The sequence below is a fragment of the Callospermophilus lateralis genome (assembly GCF_048772815.1).
Source record: "Callospermophilus lateralis isolate mCalLat2 chromosome 6 unlocalized genomic scaffold, mCalLat2.hap1 SUPER_6_unloc_1, whole genome shotgun sequence".
In the NCBI taxonomy this organism is placed as follows: Eukaryota; Metazoa; Chordata; class Mammalia; order Rodentia; family Sciuridae; genus Callospermophilus; species Callospermophilus lateralis.
The window spans coordinates 74,847-99,100 of record NW_027510149.1 but is presented as its reverse complement, the minus strand read 5'-3'; the positions used below and the strand labels follow the sequence as shown (position 1 = coordinate 99,100).

General features: G+C 39.4%; 1 long non-coding RNA gene across 3 annotated transcripts in view; it reads left to right on the top strand.

Annotated features, from left to right (window-relative positions):
* The window catches only part of LOC143401046 (uncharacterized), a 156,700-nt gene that overhangs the window by 126,174 nt on the left and 6,272 nt on the right, over positions 1-24,254 (top strand). The gene's annotated exons all lie outside the window — the stretch shown is intronic.

Genomic DNA, 24,254 nt, shown 5'->3' with positions numbered 1-24,254 from the left:
AATATCATCCCTTTCTTACTGGTTAATGGAAATTGCCAGGTAAAGTATGTATAATCACTCAAAAATCCTGAAGTAATTAAACTACTGAATGGACATTCCACATCTCTCCACCACCACTACTCTTAATCCTCATGCACACACACACATTACCGCCAAAGACCATTAGCTCAGGTCTTTATGTAACCAGCCATAGCTAAGAGCTGAGATTGGCACTGTGAAATAGATAGAAATATTGGTTTGAAGTCCTGTTGCTTTGGCATTTTCCAGAACATCTTAAAATGTCAGTGGTGAATATATGTTCAAATATTGTTGTCTGGCAAGTTGCCCAGAGCTCCAAAAATAAGATAGAATAAGTCCACATTTCATTAGTTACTGTGAAAGTTCCATCAAGCTTATCAGTTGGTTCTTAAGTCCCATTAGTTAAAGTCACCTGACTAGTTTTTCAGTTGTCAACTCTATCATTGTCCTTGCCTGAAGACCACAAGGTGTGTGTCAACACAGATGGACCCAAGGATTCAATGAAGCACTCCCTCTGGTTGTCAATGAGAGGAACTCTCTGTGGCTCCCACACACATCCTCAGGTGGATGGGCACTCCAGGATTCCATACCCTCATTTGCTTATTCATCTTGATCTGATTTTGTTCTGTATACACATAAATGACTTGGAAACTCTCAGCGTGGCTGCTAGAGAAGTAAGTCAAAGGGCTTCCTAAGCCTGAATCCAACTTAGGTCTTTAGAAGCAACAATTGAACCTCTTTCTCTTGCTCTACCAGGATAGGAAGGATACAGCACTATTTCCAACCAGTTCCCTAATTAAAATACCTTCAGAGTTGTCATTGTTTTTTAAAGTAGTTACTCAGCTGACTAAATAAGATTACATAGACTCAGCATCTCTAGGAAACCATAACAGGTAGAATATGGAGTTAGAAATGTTATTTTTAGCCCATATATTACAGCAAGAGATTAGCACTTGTGAAATTAGATTGTTGAAAAACTGCCTCATGAGGTTACTGAATTTCTTTATAGACCCGAAGATACATGAATCTCTGCACATACACAGATGAAAGTCCACACATTTTTTGTCAGGACAGTCATTTTGCATAAGATTCATTGGTATCTAAAACTCAAATTCAAATTCATTATGTGTTTGTGCCACTGGTGATTTGAATGACTTTGTGATCAATCTCAATTGCATAGGTTTAAAAAAAGATTGTTTATATGATTTTTGTTTGTTTGTTTAGGTATGGGATTAAACCCAGGGATGCTTAACCACTGAGCCACATTCCCAGTTGTATTTATTTTATTTTGTTACAGAGTCTGTAAATTGCTGAGGCTGGCTTGGAACCCCTGGAATTAAAGGAATCTGTCACCACACCCTGCTAAGTTTACAAGATTTTTTTTTTTTTTAATCCATGTCCTCATAAGACTAAGCCTTGATAAACAGGTAAAAAGTCCGATAGATAGGCACAAACTATTTTTAAAATAGTTTTCCTAAAGATCAGATTATTTTGAAGTTATAGAAATCATATTATTCTTTTTGTTTCTTTTAGTAACATCATTGTTTGGTGCATTACAATTGTTCAAAATAACGGCCTTTGTTATTACACATTGGTACCTTCACATAACCTAATTTGGGTTATTAGATTTCCCAGTACCTTCTCTTACTCCTCCCTCTCCTCATGTCTGGAAATCACTTATTATCATCCCTGAGAAGGACATGAAAAAAGGAAATAAATTGCTGGATGACAGTTCTTCAGTGCCAAGGATCATTCAAAGTATCACCTACAGTGCATTGCTCCAAAATTGGGGCCAGAGACGAGGAAGCTACTCTGGTTAACTGTTGCAGGGTTTGATCAGTTCAATGGATTTTGGTCTTTGTTATATTTTGCCTGTCCCAGATAAAAGTTTTTCAAATGGACAAGCTAACCAGAAAAGCTGCTCCAGTCCCTTCTGTCCAGTCTAGTCTTTCTTACTCTAAGCAAATCATCCTAATGTTCCTCCCCAGCAACTGAGGAAACAAAGACTTATGATAGACATGAAAGAAAACTCCATTTTTTTATATCATTTGATACTCACTCCATGTCCATAAACTACTAAAGTGTTAGGGTCTGTAAACAAGTCAGGATGGCGCCTGGCATTTTGCCAGAGGGAGTGGTTTGTGAAGGAACGCCAGGGAGCCTTTAAGTGTGGAGATTCCTTATTGGTTGACTGCTGTATCTAGTTTATGTTGATTAAGATAAGCTGTGTGGAATGTATATATACCCCTCCTGTCCTACAATAAACAGCTCCCACTCCTGCTGTATCCATGTACACAAGTTGCTCCTCACACCCCGGTTATTTTGCTGCAGCCGGACTGTGGCACTAAAGGTTTGCAATAAATCATCTCAAATACTATTTCATCTGTGCTCATAAAAAGTAGACACATTTTAATTGTTGGAACCTTTTACCTCTCTTGGGACCGAGGCCATTATTGTTTGGTGGCTGAGGTGGCCTCATGGGTTCTTCCAGAGCATTTCCGTATACATGACCTGGCTGGATTGGTGTTCGCAGGCTTTTAGCCTCTGCATGGGCTTTTGACCTTCGTGCTGCCTAATGGTTGAATCTGAAATCTTCCTAGGCCCCTTAGTGATAGTGACGTACCTGCCCCTTCTTCGTTCTTCCTACTGTCTCTTCCTACTCCCTCCTTCTATCACTATATAAACTTGTCCCTGACAAAATAAAGTTGAGACTGTTGCACCTTCTTGGTTGTCTCCTCTCCCGACTCAGTGTGATTGTGGGCCAGGTTGGGTGGCAGGCCAGGTTGAGATACTTACCCTCTAGCTCAGCCCAGGAGAAGCTAGTGTGCTTCACTACCTCTGTCAGAGGGTGGTTCCCACAGCTGGTGCCTTGGAGAGGACAGGCTGATCCTGCCTGCCTCCCGTGTACCCTTTGTCACAGGGAGCGACATTAATGTGAGACCAAATCAAATCCAGGGATAGACATTAATAGAATATCTCAAATAAGTATTTAATAAAAAGGCTAGCAAATTCAGGGTCTTTAATGAAACTTTAATAAAATTTATGAGACAAGGAAACTGAAAGCACAATATTTTCTTAGGAACTTTTCTGTTTGGTGTTATCTTCTTTACAACATAGAAGCTTTTCCTAAGAATGCAGGGAGTATGAAATTTCTAAGGCTCTCTTGCTGTTTTCTCCATTAAACCCCTGTCTTAAGAATCTTGAATCTATATTAATCTTTGTAATTTTCTGGCTACCTATATAACATGTTTTTCTCAAGCATGCAGTGAGGTCGCTGTTTCCAAGAGCTCTTCAATTCTGAAATATAAGAAGTGTGTTTCCAGGCATTGAAACCCAAAGTCTCACCTAGACACAATGGAGTGAGCAGAATACATAAAAATCTCTCCTGACAAATCTGAACTCTGCTTTTCCCAACCATGTGAAGTCTATTGGAAGAAGATTCCAAGTAATTTGGCACGTCGAAGCAAAATATATACTTTGATATTCTTCTCAGGAGTTAGCCATGTTATGTTGCAGGAAGGCAGATTTTAGTGCTGAATTTCTGATTGTATCCCCCCAAAAGTTGTTCCAGGCATATCATGCAAGAATGTAACCTCCAAAAAATAAATTATAAAGGGAGAAAATTAGACTTCAGAAGGCTGGATAATATTTGCATGTTCATGCATTTTACCACACATCAGACCTTCTTCCTTCTTCCTTGCTCTGATGTGAAGCATGTGCTTTCATTTTTCATTTTGGCTTAACATGTTATCATTTAATAATAATTCAGTAAATATACTTAGAACAAGAAAGTCACCTAATGACTCATGTCTTAGGGATGGTTTCAAAAAAAATTAATTGTGCATTTTGTACCATAGAGTATTCCCAGTGTTTCCTAGAATTGTTGCAACTGATGCTGGAAGCTTCGAAATAGAGCAGAAGGCATAAGGTCTGTGGCTTGTGACCCTTCCCAAAGTATGTAAGATCGGTAGACATTGAATGCAAACAAAAAACTATGCATCATTGAAGTTTTTCCTGTCACTAAAATGCTAGCAGAGCTCAAGGAATTGTGAGTCCCTTTTTCTATAGTACAGGAAAAATAAGAAATTTCAAGACTTGAGTTACCTACAATTTCTGAGAATGTACCTTGGTACTTAGAAGGTTCTCAACTTAAAAAGAAATGTCATCATTTTCCATAGCATTTGGAAACTTTCCATAGGTTGGAAACTTTACTCTCAGAGGTCATCAGTTCTCAGATATTTATATGTTTTGAATACTTAGCCAATCTGACTTTGGGATGCATCTTCCAGTTGTTGTCTCAGTGATTTTGTTCATGCCTAACAACTGATGGCATCTTAATTTTGGTAAAATAATGTAAATGTTAAGGTGAAATTTAGAAATAAGAAAGGAAAAGCTGATATGGGTAGCTACTGGGTGTTTTGTCTTCCTTTTTTTTATTTTTGTAAAGTGAAACAAAAGATAAACCAAAAGTTTCTATCTTAAGTTAGGTAAAATCAAAGAGGAGAAAAAAGAAGATAATATAGCTAATACTTCACTGCCACCTGTAATTTCTAAAACAACTAAGAGCATTTTTATTAAAATTAACTTTGTTGACATGTATATTAAATTATAGAGTAAATATTAAATAATTCAATCTATATTATATTATTTAAATTTACTTTGTTAAATTGTATTAATTTAAATGAAATTTAATGAATTTTTAAATATAAATCATACTATAATTCAAGTTAATCAACAATATCAGTTAATAAAATAAATGTAAATCAAACAATAGTATTAATAAAAGAAATTTAAACAATACTAATTAATAAAGTAAATTTAAATTCGATTAATTTATATTAAATGATAATATAATTTATATTTTAAAATATATTAAATTTCATTTAAATTAATTTTAATAAAAATGTTCTGAGTGGTTTTAGAGACGACAGGTGTCAGAGAAGTATGTGCTATGCAATCTGCTTTTTCTCTTCTCTGATTTCACCTACTTAAGATAGAAACTTTTGATTCATCTTTTACCTTAATTTATCAAAAGTTTGTAACTACTACTATTTTAAGCTTTTCATCTTTCAAAAACTGTTGTTAGCTTATTTCTCTCCCCAACTTGTTTTGATCTACTGTTGTATAAAATGTGTTTATAAGAATTATTGTAGAGCCCCCAATAGTATGTAGATAAACAGTCCAGATATTTAATGATGCATTCTTACTAATTAACTTTTGCATTGGCAATGGATCATGTGATCCCACTTTGGGGTTGACTCATAAAAATACTCTTCCTTCTGGACATATTTAACATCTGGAAAACTGGATTAATGTGAAGTGACTTTTCTGTAGAAGTGGAAATAAGCAAAATGGATAGGGGTCATAGAATTGGGATTCAAAGCATCTTAGAATTTATCCACTAAGCTTCATGTTTAGGTCCTCCCCGTTGGAATTTTCCCTTGGCAGTTGTACAATGTTATCTTGGATAAAATAAATATTCTCAACTTTTTGCAACATTATATTTGGTTTTCATGTACTCTAAATCTGAGACCTCCTTCTTATGGGTTGGATTGTTCTTGTTTCCTGTAATTACATGTATCATTTTTATCTTAATGCCATTAAATTTAAGAAATATTATTCTTTTTTTAAAAAAAGAGGTTGGAACTAATGGTTCAAGAATGCTGCTCTGTACAGTTGCTCACAAAATTACATCAGAATTGATGACTGGTGATGATTAACTGCTACATTGGAACAAAATTCTATAAACAAAAAGTGCTACAAAAAACAAAACAAATTTTTAAAAAAGTACTATGGCAAAAAAATCACAACAACAAGAACTCAAAAAATAAAATAAAATGCCTAGTACCTATACACTTACATACACCCGCTTTTTTGCTTTCTCTTACTGACACCACCATGATCTTTATGCAACAACTGCTCCATTTTGTCCTTTGGAATGTCCAGAATGCTCCCCATCAACTGCAATACTTCAAGACGTTTGCCTTTTGGTGCCTTGAAATGACCGATCAAAAGGTTTCTCATGAGGACCTTGTCTAGTTTTCCTTCTGTGCTGTTGACCAAAGTGGACAATTTCTGTTGTGCATGGTCCAACATTTCTTTTCGGAGCTCGTTTTGTTTTTTCAGTTCTTCCATCTCTTCTTCCTTGAGATCTAAGTCTTCTCTCAGTTTGGAAGCAGAATCCAACATAGCATTTGCTTCATGCAAACGTTCCTGCAATGATGATACTTCTCCTTCTAGCTTTTCGGCCTTGTTCTTCCATTCAGCTACCAACTGTTTTTCTTTGGCTAGTTCAGCAGAATGCATAGCTTTCTCTTCTTCTTGGGAGTGCTCTAGGTTACTTGATGACAGGGCACACTGCCTTACTCGTTCCTGGCAGAGCGAAAGCTGCAGTGCATTCTCATCCCTCTGTTGAGAGACCAGACTCAACTGTTCCTGCAGGGACTCTATCTGCACACTGGCTTGATGACTTGCCTTAGAAGATGTAGCTAGCTTCTCCTCCAAGAGTGTGACTTTCTGTCTCAGTTGAATCTCTTTGTCTTCCGCAGCCAATATTTCCTGGGCGTAAGACTCTTCTGATTCCAAGAGCTGGCTGCGTAGCCTTTCTAGCTCCCGGTTTAGGCGTAATTCTTGGTCCTGTAAGTGTTGAACCTCTTTTGTTCTTAGGATTTTTACTTTGGTCTCTTGAAAAATATCAGAATTCAATGTTTGAGCATCTCCTCTTTCTCCAGGCAACTGGGCTTTTATTTTTTCAATAGTTGTCTGCAAGTTCTTAATCTCCTCCTCTTTGTCTAAAAGTAACTGGCTATGCGCAGCATTCGTCTGCTCATATTGGTACTTCAATTCATCCATTTCCTCCTTCTGCTCCTGTAAAGACTGAAGTAGTTGCATTTTACGCTGGTTTTGATTTTCAATTATATTCAGATGGTCTTCAATTTCATCTTCCAGATGATTTTTGACTATATTCAGTTGAGATACCTCCAATTCTAGTTCTGTGATAGCATCAAGAGCTTTAGGCTCAGCCACTGGTACAGCTTGATTTTGCTGTTCCCTAAGTGTTTCCAGTTCGAATTGCAGAGAGTTGTTTTCTGCTTTCATGTAGGTAAGATTTCTGTCCTTTCTTTCAATGACTTGCCTTAAAGTTTCATTTTCTCTTAAGGCCTGAGAACACTTATCTAAATCCTTTTGTAGTTCTGAATTTTTTTCTTCGAGTTTTTCAATAAAAACTTCTTTCTCATTTAGGACTTGTTTCAATTGCTCCTCGTCTTCTATATAAGATGCCAAAATTTCCTCCATTTCTTTGTCATCAGCAGTCATTTGCTCAATATTCTTTTTGAGTCCTGCTATTTCAAAGTCCTTCTCTTGATTGAGTTGCACTACACACTCGTGTTTCAGCTGTAAGGCAGAGGTATTCAAATGATGTGCATTGGAGAGTTCCTGAATAGTCTGCCTGTGATTATTTGCTTCTTCCAACAGTCTTTTTTCTGCCTGGTGAAGTTTGGCTTCTATCTCTTCTTTGTCTCTTTTTAGAGTCTCCATGATAGTGTCTTTTTCTTGAGAGATTTGATTGTTAGCAGCAATAGATTCTTCCAACTTACGCCTTACATCTTCACGTGCTAAAATCAACATTTCATTTTCTGTTTTGAGATCAATAGCAACTTTCTTTAAATTTTCATTGAGCTGTTCTACTTCAGAAAGATTTTGCCTTAAGTTGCCAATTTCTGCTTCCCGTTCTTTAAGCATGTCATCCTTACAATGACTGTTAGAGTCTTCATTCAGAGAACTTCGGTACTTACTCTTCAATCCAGACAGCTCATCTTCAATTTGTCTAATGGGATCCTTAAGCCCAAGGTTTTCCTGCTGGATGTTTAAACTATTTTTTGGTGACTGATTTAGCTGATCTACTAAATCTTCTACTTTACCTTCAAGCTTCTGCTTGGTTAAATGCAAATCACTGAGGCTCTGTGCATTCCCAGTCAACTTCTCCTTCTGCACATGCAACTCTTGGGATATGTTCATTTGATCATCCTCAAGTTGATGAACTCTCTTTTTTTCATCATCTAGTTCTTGTTCCAACTTCTTGATGACAAGGTCTCCTTCATTTTGTTGTTTGGATAGCTCATCTTTTATCAAAATCATGTGCTTTGTAGCTTCCTGATTCGGATGATCCAGTTCTTCTAACTCAGCTATCAGCATTTTCTCTTCATTGATAGTCTCATTCAGTTCTTCCTCCTTTGCCTTCAAGTGAACTTGTAAGTCTAGTAATCGTACATTCAAATTCATGTCTGTTGAAGCTCTGTTTTTCATGACTTGATGGTCACAGCTCAATTTTGACAGTGACATCTGAAGTTCCTCTTTTTCTTGACTCAATGATGACTTTTCTTTTTCTAAAGCTTCAACATGCATTTTAAGTTTCAGATTGTCTTCAGCAAGACGGTTATCCTGGTTTAAGCCATTTAGTCTCATGATTTCCTTCTCAGCATCAGCCAGGGCTTGTTTTAGCCTGAACACTTCTTCCACTGCTGAACTCTGAGGAAGGATTTTTCCCTTTTCTGCCACAGTAGAACTCTGCTCCAAAACTGACATTTCATGCTGATGATCATCTATGTCTGGACTTTGGTTTGGTTGAAGAGTCTTGATAGCATTTTGTACTTTGCAGATTTCACTTGTGTCAGAATGATATTTTCCCTGAGCCTCAGCAATCTGCCTCGAGTGACCAACTTCAGGTTCATATCTTGCAACTTTAATTGACAATCTGCTTGTTTCTTGTCGTGATAAAATTATGTCACTAAAATCCATGTCATCATCACGGAAGGCGGAAAAATGACTACTGATCCCGGAACCGAATGGAGCCAGAGCAGTTGTTGTTGGTACGCCACCAGCTCCTGAAGGTACCCATTGAGCAGCTGCCTGTAGTTGAAACACTTGATTTTGCAGTACAATCTGTCTTGCTTTAAGATGGCGGCTGATCTCTACCTCTTTCTGTTGCAGTTGATATTGGTAACTTACAGACTGATGGTTTATTTGCAGCTCTGATGCTTCATGCTTTTCTTCCAGATCAGTACAATACTTTTTCAGTCTTTCATTCTCACATCTTAGTGTGGAATCAGTAGTTTCCATTTCCTCTTCCCAGCAATGATGTAATGCTGCTTCTGGGTCTCCTAAGTCATCCAGAAGTATTTCCCTGGTGAAGCTGGAGATATGGCCAGTGAGGGAAGCCAAGCTGCTCCCCACCTGACCCAAGAAGTGGCCCAAGCCTGAGACCAGGCCTCCAAACCAGGACGACATCGCCGCCACTTCAGTGATCCATCGGACCAGCTCCAAACACCGCGTCCATCACCGTCCACTTCTCTGCCCCGAACGTCCTCCAGCGTTGCTAGGGTCAATTATGACCCAAGCGCTCAGAATTCCTCACAGCGCGAGGTTCCTGGGGCTCCACCAATACCAACCATCCCTCCCTGCCTCTAAACTCAGAAGCCGGTCCTGGGCTTTGACCTGGGGGCTGGCAGCCAGTAGCACACTCACCCCCTGCAGGGCCTCTGCTTCTTCCCTGCACTTGCCTGTCAGCTATTGGCTCACAGGATTGGGCAGGGTTGGCTGGGAGGAGCTAGAGATACAGGAAAGTGTCCTAGTTTGAGTCCAAAGGCACTCCCACGAAGAATCAATGTTGTAGTTGAAATCCAAAGGTAGTTCACTGGACAGTTCCCTCTTGTCTGGGAGAGGTGGATTTTTTGTTGCTTTCAGTTGCATTCAGTTGACAAGGTGAGGTCTCGCTCCATTACAGAACGCAATCTATTTAATTAAAAGTCCCCGATTCAAAAGTAAATCTCACCCCAAAACACCAGAGTAATTACCAGAGTAATATTTGGCCAAATATGTGAGCATCATAGCTCAGATGGTTAATTTTATTTAACATATAAAATTAACCATCACAAAGTCTTAATCATTCTCAGAATTCAGATTATAATATGGATTAAATGTCACTAAAGAACCATCTTTACCCTTTCCAAAAATAATTTTTTGCTCTTAATCTATAAATGTTTGAGGTCATTTTAACATTATATGGTCCTTGTAAGTTCTGATTGAAGTTCATTTAAGTGCTCAAAAATTCCACTTCAATTGCACTTAAGAAACTTTGTTTTTGAGCCAAAAGGTTGATGTTCACTTAACCTATTGTTGTTTATCAATGCCAAATATAATCCAGGTTTGAACAGTGCAGAGTGAAATAAAAAGTTGAGAAATTTTCTACTATGCAGGAACAATCCTAAATTTAAATCCCATACCTAAAGTTAAGGATCAGAAGGAGTTAAGAAAAGGCCCTGCTTTCCAAGGTGTTTAAATTCCAACAAGTTAATGAAGAGGCAGTTTTGTAGAGTTGGGGACAAAGCAAAGAGATGAAGCACATGGGATGTAACAGGCATACCAATTGGGACCAAAGCAATTTTGGAGCTAAACTGACAGAATGCATTTATAAAACCTCTCTCACTTGCAAGAGTTGAAGAGTAAATGAGAACATAGTGTGTAGTTCTCACCTGATGGCTGGTGCAGAGAAAGTGGCCAACAAATAGAGCCTGCTGCCATTTTGTTCATATTTGCTTTTTGTTTTGTTTAGGATCATTTTCCTTATTACCCTTTAGAAGGGGTTTGGGTTTGCTCCCATTACTCACTTCCCAGAGCCCATATTCAGGAGACTCTTTTCCTTGAGCTCTTCTTTCTATATGTTTATTCAGGGAGCAAATACTCAAGGTGGCAGAAATAAAATTTTAAGAAGGAAGAATTTTAGGAAAATTAATGGTTAAATAGATTCTAAGGATTATATTAATCACCTCATAATGTCTCTTGCCTTCAAGATAGAGCAAGTAGACATAATTCCTCAGATTGCTATCAGAAACTAGTGACTGCATTTGTGTCTTGTGCTAGAAAAGGAAATCTTCTTTGTCTTTCTTATTCATCTCCAAATCTGAGAGAGAAATCAGGCCTGTATTAGTCAATCTTTCTTCATAAAAGACTAATATGAAAATTTAAGCCCCTTTCAGCATCTGCTGAAGTTGAGAATCCACGCTATATCCCAGCTGTGTCTACTGTTGAAGAAGCCATCAACAATACCAAGTATCCTTTTCTCCCTTTTGACCATTCCTCCTGTGTGTGTGTGTGTGGTGGGGGGGGTTGTGTTTGGGTGTCGGTGTGTGTGTGTGCGTTTTAGAAGGCACTACATAAAAAAAAATAAAGATGTTGTGTTCAATAAAGGCTAAATAATAAATATTTTTTTTAAAAAGAATTTAAAATGTCCATAAATGTTATACAAACTGTGAAATTAGATGCTTTCGCATCTAGTGACTTTTATAACTAGGACAAAGAATTAAATGTAGTTCTGCTGTGTATAAAATGATCAAAATAAATCACCAATATCATAAAGAAAGTTAAGTCTTGCCTATGTGGAAGCGATTGTTAAAGTCATGAGGATGGAGGATTTCACTGAGAAAAGAAAACACAGGGAGGAAAAGGAAGCTTCAGTTTTTCAATTGCTTATTATGTTTCAGCATTGGTTTGTTCTTTCCTAGACAGTATTTTATTTATATAGTATAAAAATTTGGAGGGAATATCTAGTAGAAGAACTGAAAGAAAAAAAAAGAGGAGAAGGATTTGAAGAAGAAAGAACATGAGAGGAGAAATGGATAAAGAAAAATCATGATATTGTTTGTGATTAAGGCAAAAGGAAAGAGGGTGGGGGCAAAGGTTGGTGTACATGCTCAGATGCTGCATGAGGGGCACATTGAGGATGAAACCTGAGGAAGTTGGTTATGGATGATCTTTGTGGTTCATGGGGAGTGAAAGTGGGATTTCAATGTAGTCAGGATGAGCTGCTCAAATGTTCAAGTCAGCATTCAACAAAGATAGTGCCTTTTCCTTCATATCCCCTTCACGCTACAGAACAAGACATACTTCCCCTCATACTTTATCTCTTGTAACTTTCTCCTCGTGGTCTTCTGTCTCATTTCCTTCCATGTTTCTCTCTCTGAAAAAGAGGACCCTTGGATCCTGGATCCTCATTAAGCACATATTTATAAAATCCATTCATATACTGAATGCTGAAAAGGGAACAATGAAGTATTTTCCTTTCTAGTAGTTCTGAATATTTTCTTTATGTCAGAGACTCTTCCCTTTATATATGTATAAATTGGTGATTTTGAAAAAAAAATGTCATTTAAATTTAATCTGTGAAAAATCACTAGTTCAAGACAAGTGTTAATTCTTACCTTGAGAGTTTTTGTTGATGTACATTAAGGTAGTCAGTAATTGATATATGGTTGGGTTATCTCCTGTTTTGCATTGATTTCATGGGTTTATCATGGAACTTTTTCTTAGGCAGATATACTTTATACTGATGCATTACATTTTCTTTGATTTTTCTTTCCTAATATTTATAATCTAGTGGGTGCTAGGTTTTTATATCATTTCTTTCTTGCTTCTATTGCCAAACTGCTTATTAAAATACAGGCTAAAAAAAATAATGTTATAATAAGAGTGGAATGAGTCTATTGTTTTTCTGAAAATCTTTCTAAGTTGTTCTCTTGGTTTCTGTTTCAATTTACAGCCACAGAAACTAAACAAACAACACCTCTCTAGGGAAGACAGGGATGTAACACACACAATGCTTATGGCCCTGTGAGACACATTTAGATTATTAGACAGGTGAAGAAAGGTCTTAAAGGGAAAGGTTGATTTTTTTCCCATTTCTGTCTTGCACAGTAAGACAATGACAGCTCTTTGTGTGATTTTATAGTGTACAAATGTTCCAGTAGACGAGTCACCGATTTAATCAAGCATCCAGATGTTTAATCAAACATTCAGATATTTTTGTCAACTCTATGTGAAATAATTTAATGCCCCAAAGTGACTTGTTAATATAATGTATAGAAGAATTGAACTATGGAAAGTATTGAATAGAACCCTTCCATACAACCTTAACAAAGAAATAGAAACTAACACTCACACACCCATCAATTCTTATGGTCATGCTTATTTACAGTGATAATTTGAACTCAACAAAATTTGTTTTGTTCACAGAATCTAAGGCTTTAGTATAAGGTGATATTTTGAATATTTCTTCAGTTGTATAAATTGGAAAAATAATGTGAATTAGTAATTATATTTTATGTCTGTCTTACTGTAAATCAAGTTCAAAGCATGAAATGTCACTTTAATTTCCGTAAAACAAATTACTTGTAAAACTTGTAAAAATATTAATAGTATTTCTTAGGTCAACAAATGTTGCATACAATACAGGATAGTAGTGCAAAGAAAAGGGAGGTCTTAGAAATAAAACGTCTAGTTTTGAATCTTGACTAAGTTATTATTCATAACTTGATTTGGGTAGATTTCTTGACTTCCCTAATCTGGAGTTAATTCATCTGTAGAGCTCAGTGTCATTGTAAAAATTAACTATAGTGAATATAAAATGGCTAGCACTTTATAGCTTGTAGCTCTTATGCTTTTTCTAAGTTCTCACAATAGGTACAGTGCTTTAAAATCATGTGTTATATTTATCTGGAAAATAAGCCTCATAGTGTTCCTTTGCTCTCCTAAAGTATACATAGAATGTGCAACTCTATAGGGCCAAAATTATTACCTCACTCCAAAAGTATACTTTTAACACTGACAAGGTTCTTGGTACTATCTCAGCAAAGGAATTCATGAGGAACAAACAGACATAAGTTCTGTCCAATTAGAAAACTAATTTAGAAGAAAGAATAAATAAGTGAATAACTAGATGAATAAGTACATATTTTAAAATATACTCTACTCAAAATGTACAATTATTGCAAGAAAGCAGAACTGAAATGCTTGCTTTGCAATAGACTGTCCAAAAAGAGTCTGAGTAAATGAAATATCATCTGTTTCTTGCAGCATTAAGTATGCTTAGCAGGTAAATTATGAAGAAATTTGCAGTTCTAGGCAAAGAAAACTGATGTGTGAACTGTATCAGGAAAGAGTTTTTTTCTGCATTGACAAACTGAAACAAGACGGGTGGATTGGAACATCAGAATAAGGGGAGGCAGATCTGAGATCCCAGTGGAGGCTGGGGGAGTGGAAAAGACAAGGCATCAAAGGCATTTAGAGTAGCTCAGGTTGAATTTTTTTTTTTTCTGGTATATAGGATTGAACCTAGGGGCATTAAACACTGAGTCACATTCCCAACCCTTTTTTAACTTTTTCTTTTGAGACAGGGTCTTTCTAACTTGTATAAAGACTCACAAAATCGCTGAGGCTTTCTTTGAACTCCTGATGATCCTGTCTCTAAATAAAATACCAAACAGTGAGATCCTGTCTCTAAATAAAATACCAAACAGGGCTGGGGATGTGGGTCCAGAGTCCCTGATTCAATCCCTAATAGCCACTCCCCCCCAAAAAAAAGACATCTGCTCTCTTATCTATTATGTAAATGCTTAGTATATTATAGTGACATAAATATTATCTGTTGTTGTTTAAACAGTATAACGGATACATAAATTTTGGCTTCTATCTCAGAGGTGAGAGTGTTAATCTGTAATCCAAATAGAAAGGTGGACAAAAGACAGGTGAAGTGTAACTTGCAGTTGGTGGCCCAGGTGGCTCCACAGAAAGATGAATTGGATCATGAGGTCTAACCTCATCAGTGGATCAATCCACTGATGGGTTTATAATTTGACAGGATTATTGGGAGTTGGTTAAAAACTGTAGGCAGTAGGGCATACATTTGTTACCAACTCCCAATGGGAGGGTAGGTCATTGGAGTTGATTCCCTAGAAGGGGACATCTCATTCCTCAGATCTTTCTTTCCCTCACTGGTTTTTTGTTGTTGTTGTTGTTGTTTTTTTTTATCTCTATGAGATATGCAGCTCTGTTTTGAAGCCAGGCTCACTGCCTTGTTGATGTTCATTTTCTCCTGGTGTCTTTAAATATTCTTTCCCTTATACACATCTATATTCAAATTTCACCTTATAAGATTTCCAATCCTAGCAAATTAGAAGTCATCCTAATAATCTCGTGTTAATTTAATCCTCTCTTTAAAATGTTCTCTCCAAATACAGATACCTTCAGAGGCACTGGGGATTAGAACCCCAACATATTAATTTGGGGCAGGGACACTCTTCAGCTTATCCCAGAAGAATTTTTCTGATTATCATATCTCAAATGGGAAATGAAAAAAAGAAAAGTACTATAAAGTTAACTGATAAAACCATTATGTGCAATGTGTGGGGCTGGTTAGTTATTAAATAACAAAGACATGCAAATACATACATACAGTACACAATAGATACAACCATTTTCATTAGCCAAAAGCACATCGCCTTATTTAGAGAAAATGATAGAGCAAATGAACAAAATGTCCTGAGTAACTTTTATGTATAGACCATTGCTTTCAACTACTATCTCTCCGTCTTTCTCTTGCTTTCTCTTTTCTAGTCATGAATTTGAATTATCAAGAAAATATTTAAAATAGTTCAGAGAGTTAACCCTTCTGAACCACAGAGATCATTTCTTTTTTTTAAAAATTTTTAAGGAAACATTAAGCATTTTACAATTTTGTCTCTGTCTACTCTATTTTAAGTCTCTTAAGAGCATCAAATATATTTTATGTGTCATGGACTCCAAGAGTCTTACACAGTGCTAGCTTAGTAAAGACACATGAGTGCTAGTAAATATTGGTTGGATAAAATGATGAATAATTTCAGATAAGTTAAGTGAATCATTCAGGAGAATTATCAGGAGATTTCAAAACACAATTTTGATTGCTTTCAGGTGAGCATTTGATTCCCCTACACTGTTTACTTACATTGAATTTTTGAGTCATTAGTTTTCTTTGTGTTATGAACTAAAAGTGAAAAGGAGAATAAAGAGAAGTCACTTGAACAATTAATCCTATATAAAGACATGTGCTTAGTCATCTTTTGTTACTTTCCGACTCTAATTATTATGATATTATTATTATTATTATTATTATTATTATTATTATTATTATTATTACTGGTGCTGGGCATTGAACCCAGGGCCTTGTGCATGATAGGCAAGCACTGTACCAGCTGAGCTATATCCCCAGCCACTTTCTGATTATTATAATTATAATTACCTCCACCCCACTGATCCCCGCACCCCCACAAAGACCCCCGCTTCACCATACTTGAGAGAGACGCTACATGCTTGTAAAGCAAGAGACTAGTGAGTGGCATCTTAACTTCTTTTATAGCATTCGGTGTCAGAAGTGACTTGCCCAGCGTAGACCGTCTGTGGAATACGTGCATTGGTAGAATCAACATTATCATGATGGCATTATTATTAAAAAGTAGTACGATTATTAAATAACATGAGCAATAAAATGTTAATGAGTCCCAAACAAAGCCACTAGGCTCTTAATTGTAATGCTGTTCTTTTGCCCTTGAAGCAACAGCGACACCTTCTGGAAACATCAGGGAACTACTACATAGCCAAGAGCTATAGGTTGTAGGAAGGGAGAGGTAAGGGCAGGCCCAGGAATCCTAGCATGGGCCTGAGGAAGTGTTGGAAGTATCTGTTCCTGACCTTAAAAGCTAGTGCCTAGAAGGGGAGAAGGGTCACATTCAAGCGACGATGCTGGCATCTTGGAGAGAGCAAGGGCATATTGAGGCTGGTAATGGGAAATAGGGAACTGAAGTGGCGGAGGGAACATGTCAAAATTAGTTTGGAACCCCAGGTCAAGGTGTAACATGTTCCCCTCCAGGTACTGGAAGTGCTACTGCCACTCAGCCCAGCTGCCACCCCTACTGGGTCTTGCCTAACTGAAGACCTGGGGGATTTGTCCACATCATGTCCCCTTCCTGGGGCAGCCTGAAGCCAGCTATAGGTCACCAAAGAGATGAAAAGGCCCAGACCTGAGCCCAGATCTGGACAGCTCCGCAGGGTCACCCAACTTCAGATCTCCCTGTAAGGGGGCTGGAGCATCTTCTGCCCAGTTCTGCTTTCCCTTCCCTTCACTTGCTGACCCCAGCAGCTCAACCTGGTCAAGGTCTGTGCCCTAGGACAGTCCTCCTCCCGTGGAGCTGACACCTTAGTGAAGAGCCAGAGGGAAACAAGGCAGTCAGCATGGTCATCCCTCGATTTCCATGGGTTCCGCATCCCGGGGCCAGCCAACAATGGACTGAAAACATTCAGGGAATAAACCTACCCGTACTGAATTGGTACAGACCTTATTATTTTCATTATCCACTAAACAATATTGCAGAACCATTAAGGCTTAGCCTTTGTATTGTATTAGGTATTGTAAATAATCTAGAGATGATTGAAGTATATGGGAGGATGCGCCCAGGCTCTGTGTAAATTCCACACCATTCTACACGGGGGGCTCGACGGCCCTCAAATCCAAGCATCTGGGAGGGGGATCCTGGAACCAATCCTTCAGGGATGCTGAGGGACAACTTATACTAGGAGGAACATAAACTAAGGTAAATTATTGAGCTCTAACAAGAATTGGATCAAGTGGTCAGGAAGGCCTCTCTGAGAAGACCTTGGGACTAATCACTGAGTGACAGGAGGCTGCCCACTGCAGGAGAGAAAGCCAAGCTGAGTGTGGCATAAGGTGAAGTTAGACGGGGGCCTGTTAGGTTCTGGATGTGAGGTGTCCCCCAAAAGCTCATGTTAGGCAGTGCAGGGATGTTCAGAGGGTGAAATGATTAGATTTTGAGAGCTGTAACTTAATCAGTAGATTAATTCATCCTCTCTCTCTCTCTCTCTCTCTCTCTCTCTCTCTCTCTCTCTCTCTCTCTCTCTCTCTCCTTCTATGAGCTGAGCAGATACACCCTTCCACTAGGTTATTCTTACCTCGGGCCCCAGAGTGAAGTTGGCCAACCATGAACTGAGACCTCAGACACTGTGAGCCAAAATAAACTTCTCCTCTAAATTGTTATTTTCAAATATTTTGGTCACAGGAACAAAAACGGGACTAACAGTATCTTTCCATGAATGAGCTTTCAGGCCATGGTCAAGAGTTTGAGCTTTACTCTAAGTGGGCTGGAAGGCTTTAAGTGCTGAGAGACCTGATCTAATTTAGGTTGTGAAGATCGCCCTTGCCATTGAGCAGAAAGTGACTGGAGAGAAGTTAAGAGGAGATGTAAGATCTCTGCCTTAATCCCCAACACTGCTTCTCTGAGTGTAAGCTGCAGCCTCTTATAGGCAGTAAATCAAATTTTATTTTTTATCATTTGTAAGTTGTAAGTCCGGCTGCAGCAAAATAACCCGGGGGTGACGAGCAACTTGTGTACTTTGATACAGCAGGAGTGGGAGCCGTTTATTGTAGGACAGGAGGGGTATATATACTTTCCACACAGCTTATCTTAATTAACATAAACTAGATACAGCAGTCAACCAGTAAGCAATCTCCACACTTAATGGCTCACTGGCGTTACTTCACAAACCACTCCCTCTGGCAAAATGCCAGGCACCATCTTGACTTATTTACAGACCCTAACATTTCCCCCTTTTGTTTAATTTAAATAACGACCATAATGGTTTTTACACAAACAATCTGCTACAAGCAGAAGGGGAGGATATAAAATGCCACAATACCAAGCCAATTGATGGCTCCATGCAAGAAGCCCTTGGAAAAGTTATACCAGCAATGACACCGTTAGCAAAGATACCGAGTTACAATTTGTTGTGGATTACAGTTTGTTGTCTCAGTCCAGGTAAATCACAGTCCAGGTAAGTTCTGCAGGCAGCTAGCTTAAATCACAGTCCAGGTAAGTTCTGTAGGCAGCTAGCTTGATCCGAAGTCTCGTCCGGTTCTCAGCAACACTGGAAATTCTTCCACCCTCATCCTCATGGGCACTGGGACAAAGACAGGAACTCCGGCAATGCTGGCTAAAGAAAATCCTGTAGCATTCCACTAAGAAAACAACCTTCTGAACAATTTAGTACATTATCTCAAGGTTTTTTTACATTTGAAATAAGCCTTAATGGTGCTCATTATTCATCAGCCTCCAGGTGTGGGAGAACCATTGTAGCTTAGTTATTGGCATTGAAAATGACCAAACATCAGGGACACCGGTAGCGTCTTCTGCCAGCTGTAGTAAGTGAAATAGCCAGATGAGAATAGAATAAAATAGAAAAAAAAATTTTGTACCTGGCACTCTGTAAGAATAAATACTGTTTCATGCCACTTAATGTAGCTTAAACTATTTTTGTATATATTCCAGATTAAAAGCAGACTTCTTCCTATAATTTTTTCTCACCAAAGTTTGAAAGCCACTGGTCTTGTGGTGATTGGTTAGGTGTCAGGACCAGAAAAAGGTGTCTCAAGAAGGAGCTAAGAGCAGCACAGAACAGAGGGAGTGTAATGCCCCAGAGTGTTCAGTGGGTCAGAGACACCCCTAGTTGCAGGACAGAACAGGCTAGACTTTGAGAGACCAGTATGGAGGTTGGAGCATGCTCAGAAGGACAGAGAGCAACTAGAGTCAAGAGCTACCTCAGATAGTTTGGGCTTTGATGCAACATCAACCTCAGCAGAGGTAACATGCTCTGTTTTGCTTTAAAACAACAAACAAAAAGAAAAATCCAGACCCTACCACAAGATGGCAGACTCACATCTAGAGAGGATCCCAGGAGTTGGCAAGCTCAGCAGGAGCATTTCCATGCTTGGCAAGTGCCATGGTTCCCCAGGAAGTTGAAATGCACCATAATAATGTCAGAGCCTTGGAGACCTGGAGGCAGCGTTGGTGCTAACATTCTGGGGAAATCTGAGCCTGCATGGCAGCGGCCATGCAGTCCACGGGGCAGGAGTGCCGCCGCATTCTTTTAAAAAATCTTTTCTTAGTTGTAGATGGACACAACACCTTCATTTTAGTTGTTTATTTGTTTGTTTGTTTGTTTAATGTGATGCCATGGATGGAACCCAGTGCCTCTTGCATGCTAGGCAAGCCCTCTACCACTGAGCCACAACCCTGAGCCCTGCATTTTCTTTGAACTGAAAGTTCTCTGGACACCAGGTGGGGTGACACAGGCCTCTAATCCCAGATTGGGAGGCTGAGGCACAGGAATTACAAATTCAAAGCCAGACTCAGCATCTTAGCAAAGCTCTAAGCAACTCAGTGAGGCCCTGTCTCCAAATAAAATATAAAAAAGGGCTGGGGATATGGCTCAGTGGTTAAGCACCCCTGAATTCAAAAAAAAAAAAAAAGAAAGAAAGAAAGAAGGAAAGAAAAAGAAAGTTCTCTGGACATACTGGACATATAAGTCCAGGAAACTTTGGATTCTGTAATCTCTTTTATTATGATTTAAACTCTGTTCCTTAAAAAGGTATGCTGAAGTCCGAGCCCCCAATACCTCAGAATATGCCTTTATGTTGAAACAGGGCCATTGAAGATGTAATTAGATTAAGATTACGCTGTAATCTTAACCAGCAGTGGTGGTTCCAACCCATCGGGCTCTCCCACCTGTCCCAATATGCCAATCAAAGTGAGGAGCCGTGGGAAAGTGCAGGAGAGGAGATGGAGTCAGCCTGGCCACGTTGGAAACAATGGACAAATGGGTCCAGTGACCTGCCTGAAAGGGGCTGAGAGAAACTTTGAAGTTTTATGAAAAGAGGGGCATGCCCGGACAAGACCTGGGGGCTTGCATACCTGGGGATTTGCATGGTTGGAAGAGCAAGTCATTGTTATCTCAGGTGGCTCTGGACAAGTCCTTGTCATGTGAGGGACAATCTGGTTCCCAGGAGACCACTGCTCCTGCTTAGGGGGGCAGCTCAGTTCCTGCCGTGGGGTCGGTGCTTCCCTTTAGTGGAGTGAGCGCATCATGGGGTAATCTGTCTGCTCCTGAAATCCAAAATGAAGACAGATGCCAAGCTCTAGCCTGCTTTCAGTTACCCACTGGGCATGTGCACGCCTCAATGATGAGTCAGCGCCTTAGCAAAAGCAGTTTCTAGTTCTCTGTCCTAGGGTCATGTGAGGGCAGAGGCAGAGATTACGGTGGTACAGATAGAAGCCAAGGACCATCCAAAGATTGCCAGTTGTCACCAAAACTGGACAAGGCAAGGTTCTCCTTTACAAGTTTTAGAGGGAACATGGCCCTGTCGATGTCTCGATTTTAGACTTCCAGCTTCCAGAAATGTGAGACAATAATTTTTTTTTCATTTTAAGCCACCCAACTTGTGCTACTTTGTTATAGTAGCCCCAAGAAATAAATATACATCTCAAGAGTCACTCTGAAAGTCAGAGGTCAGAGTCAAATGTTTCCTCTTCTATGCAGAAGCTAGAGAGAAATGAGGAATTTAAAAAAAAAAAAAAAGATATGTGTAATATGAATTGTAGTGCATTCTGCTGTCACATATAACAAATTAAAATTTTTAAAAAAAGAAAAAAAATGGGCCTGGAGGAATCTCATGACCACAGAAGGGAGATCAAATGGAGTAGAGGAAGAAGCAGGTGGCGGAGGGAGAGAGATGACAAAGGGAAGAGGAGCAGAGTAAGATTCACCAAGCTGTATCATGTGCATGTCTGAACATATCACAAGGGATTCCACTTTTATGTATAAATATAATACACCAATTAAAAATCATATCATAAAAAATTAATATCCTGTTTGCAAAATGTTATCAATTGTGGGAAGTGGGTAAAGGGTAGATGGGATTTCTCTCTATTATTTCAAATAACTGTATATGAATCTATAATTATCTCAAAATTAATACAACTTTTTTTTTAAAGGCTAAAATTAAGATTTCAAAGGCTAAAAGAAAAAAAAAAAATAAAAGAATAACAATTTCCCTAAAGTGTCCCAAAGGCCTAAGAAATCAATGGTTGGAGACTCACTGACCTAGAATATTACTTAGAAGAAGTGATCCTAACAAAAATATGTGCTGGTCCCTTTTCTACCCTATTCTTTTGTGTCTACTTATTCCAGTCTACATTCAGGTATCCCTGAAGAAAGGAAGAAGTTGAACACTCAGATCATATTTCAGAGAAAAACCTCTCTAGGGCTCAGACGAAATTAAAATTCCCAAATTGTTTGTTTGTTTGTTTGTTCGTTTGCTTCTCTTTTCCTAATTGCCTGTTTTTCTAGATCCCAATTCCTCCTGCTGAGAATAGAAACTAAGAAACTGCATGGGCAGGCACCAGCCGGGGTAGAAAACCAGAATTCGTGCGTGATTCTCTATCCCAGCCTGGCTGGATCTCCATAGGCATGTTTCCTGCCTTTTGTCCCTCTGTGCCCTCTTTCCTCTCACAAAAGTTGTTCACACCCCAAAGAGCCCCTGAAGTAGAGATTTGGGGCATAAGTCTCCTGTCTTCCTCGGCTGGCTTGAGTACACCTGTTTTCTTCCACCAACTTCCCTCTCCTGAGTGTTGGTTGGAGGGTGAGCAGTGGAACCTTTGATTCTGGCTGGGTACCATCTAAGGTTTAGTTGTCTGTGACGACTTCTTCCTCTCTCTCTCGTCACCTGCCAGTCAGTCAGGCTGACCACCCATTTGTCTGGCAACAGAGAACTCCTCAGACCCTCACCTCACCACCTAATCTGCGTGGAACAAAGGGCCCGAGGGCAGTCTTCTCTCTTTTCTGGAGAGTGTACCCTTGTGAATGGCAGCAGAGAATCCAGAGCTGTCATCCCTTGGATTCCAGCAGAATGAAATTAAGTGGGAGGGCAGCAGCGGGTTCCAACACACCTGACAGAACTGAACTGTCTTTCAACTAAAATGCCTCTGGCTCATCCTTCTGTCAGCTGAATAGGGCATTAACACCAATTGCCACCAGTAAAACTAGGAAGAACAGCGGATGCTAAAAGCATGGTAGTCCCAGGAGAAGAGGAGGGTGTTGCTGAGGACAGGTGGCCCTCAGGACTCCAGGGAATGGAGGATGGTGGCTGCCTCACCCAAACAAATCCATTTCTTCACCCAGGTTTGATAAACAGCTTAGATGCTGAGAGTGTATTTCTTTCTTTCTTTGTCCCTTCTTGGTGGATGGGTGGGTTACCATGAAAATTCAGTAATTCAGGAAGCTGAATCTCATTACTGATGGGGAACAGGTCCATTTGTAGGATCAGAAATTTTGCCAGGAAGGTTACCAAAAGAAATGTGGAGGTGGCTTCAGGTGGTGACGTGAAGTCCAAAGTATCTACAACACCCAGTGTTCAGCCTTTGGAACACCAGCTCTTTGCCCACACTCTGAAATGAATCGCAGGTAAAGCTCGCAGTTCCGTAAGACATAAGGAGATCCCCATCGTCTTGTAATTAGGAACCTTGCCAACAGCCCAGAACAAAGCCAGAGCTTAATTTTGGATTTAAGCAGCACAAATTGCTTAAGGAGGTTTGGGAATACTGAGGGACTTTGATAATTCCCTTATATTGTACTTATGTCTGTAGTTACAGGAAAGAAATGAAAGCTCACTGGAAATTACTAACCTGTAGTCCTAATTCCCATACCTTGAGACATTGGGAGGTGGTGATGGACAGACACACATCCCACCATCAGAGAGCAGCACAGAACTTCAGGGACCTCTCAGGGAAGCCAACTTCCTACTTCCAGTTGACAAGTGGACTTCACCAGCTGCCCAGGCAGATCTAAAACACTGACCATGTCTCTGGACCCCAAGTCAGTGTTCTTCAACTAAATTTCTGTTAGCCACCTTCAGGCTGCATGACCTTGGGCAAATCACGGAACCTCTCCAATCTTTGTTTTCTTATTCAAAAATGAAGATGAGGACAGAAGCTCAGCGTGAGATCCCTCTCCGTAGACAGGACTTCCTTTCTGTGAGTGGGACCCCCTCTGCAGAGAATAAAGACATGACGTAGGCCCCAGCATTCCTGAGTTCCTGATAGAAAGACAGTAGCCAAAATACACAAACTTTGGGTCTTTTTTTAAAAGACCTTACCTTGCCGAGTGTGACATGGTTAGGAATGCCAGGCTGCTGGGCAGCAGATACATCAGAATTGATTCCATCAGTTTTGCTATCAAACTTCCTGAGAAGAAACTTGGCACCACTTCCCTTTCCCCACCTCCAGGAAGCTCCACCCGCCACTAGCACCTGCCTAAAGGCAAAAGAGAAAGCATGGCGGACACAAGGCACCCCCCCCACCACTGTTCCCATTGCTCATCTTCTAGGCAGACTTGCACCTTAACCTAAAATGTAGGAGCAAGGAGAGTTACTTGCTCCTCCTCAGTTCATTTCCCTCTGTAAAATAATCCCAATAGTAGCTTCCATTTAAAACACTTAACAATAAAGAAGCATTATTGCTGGG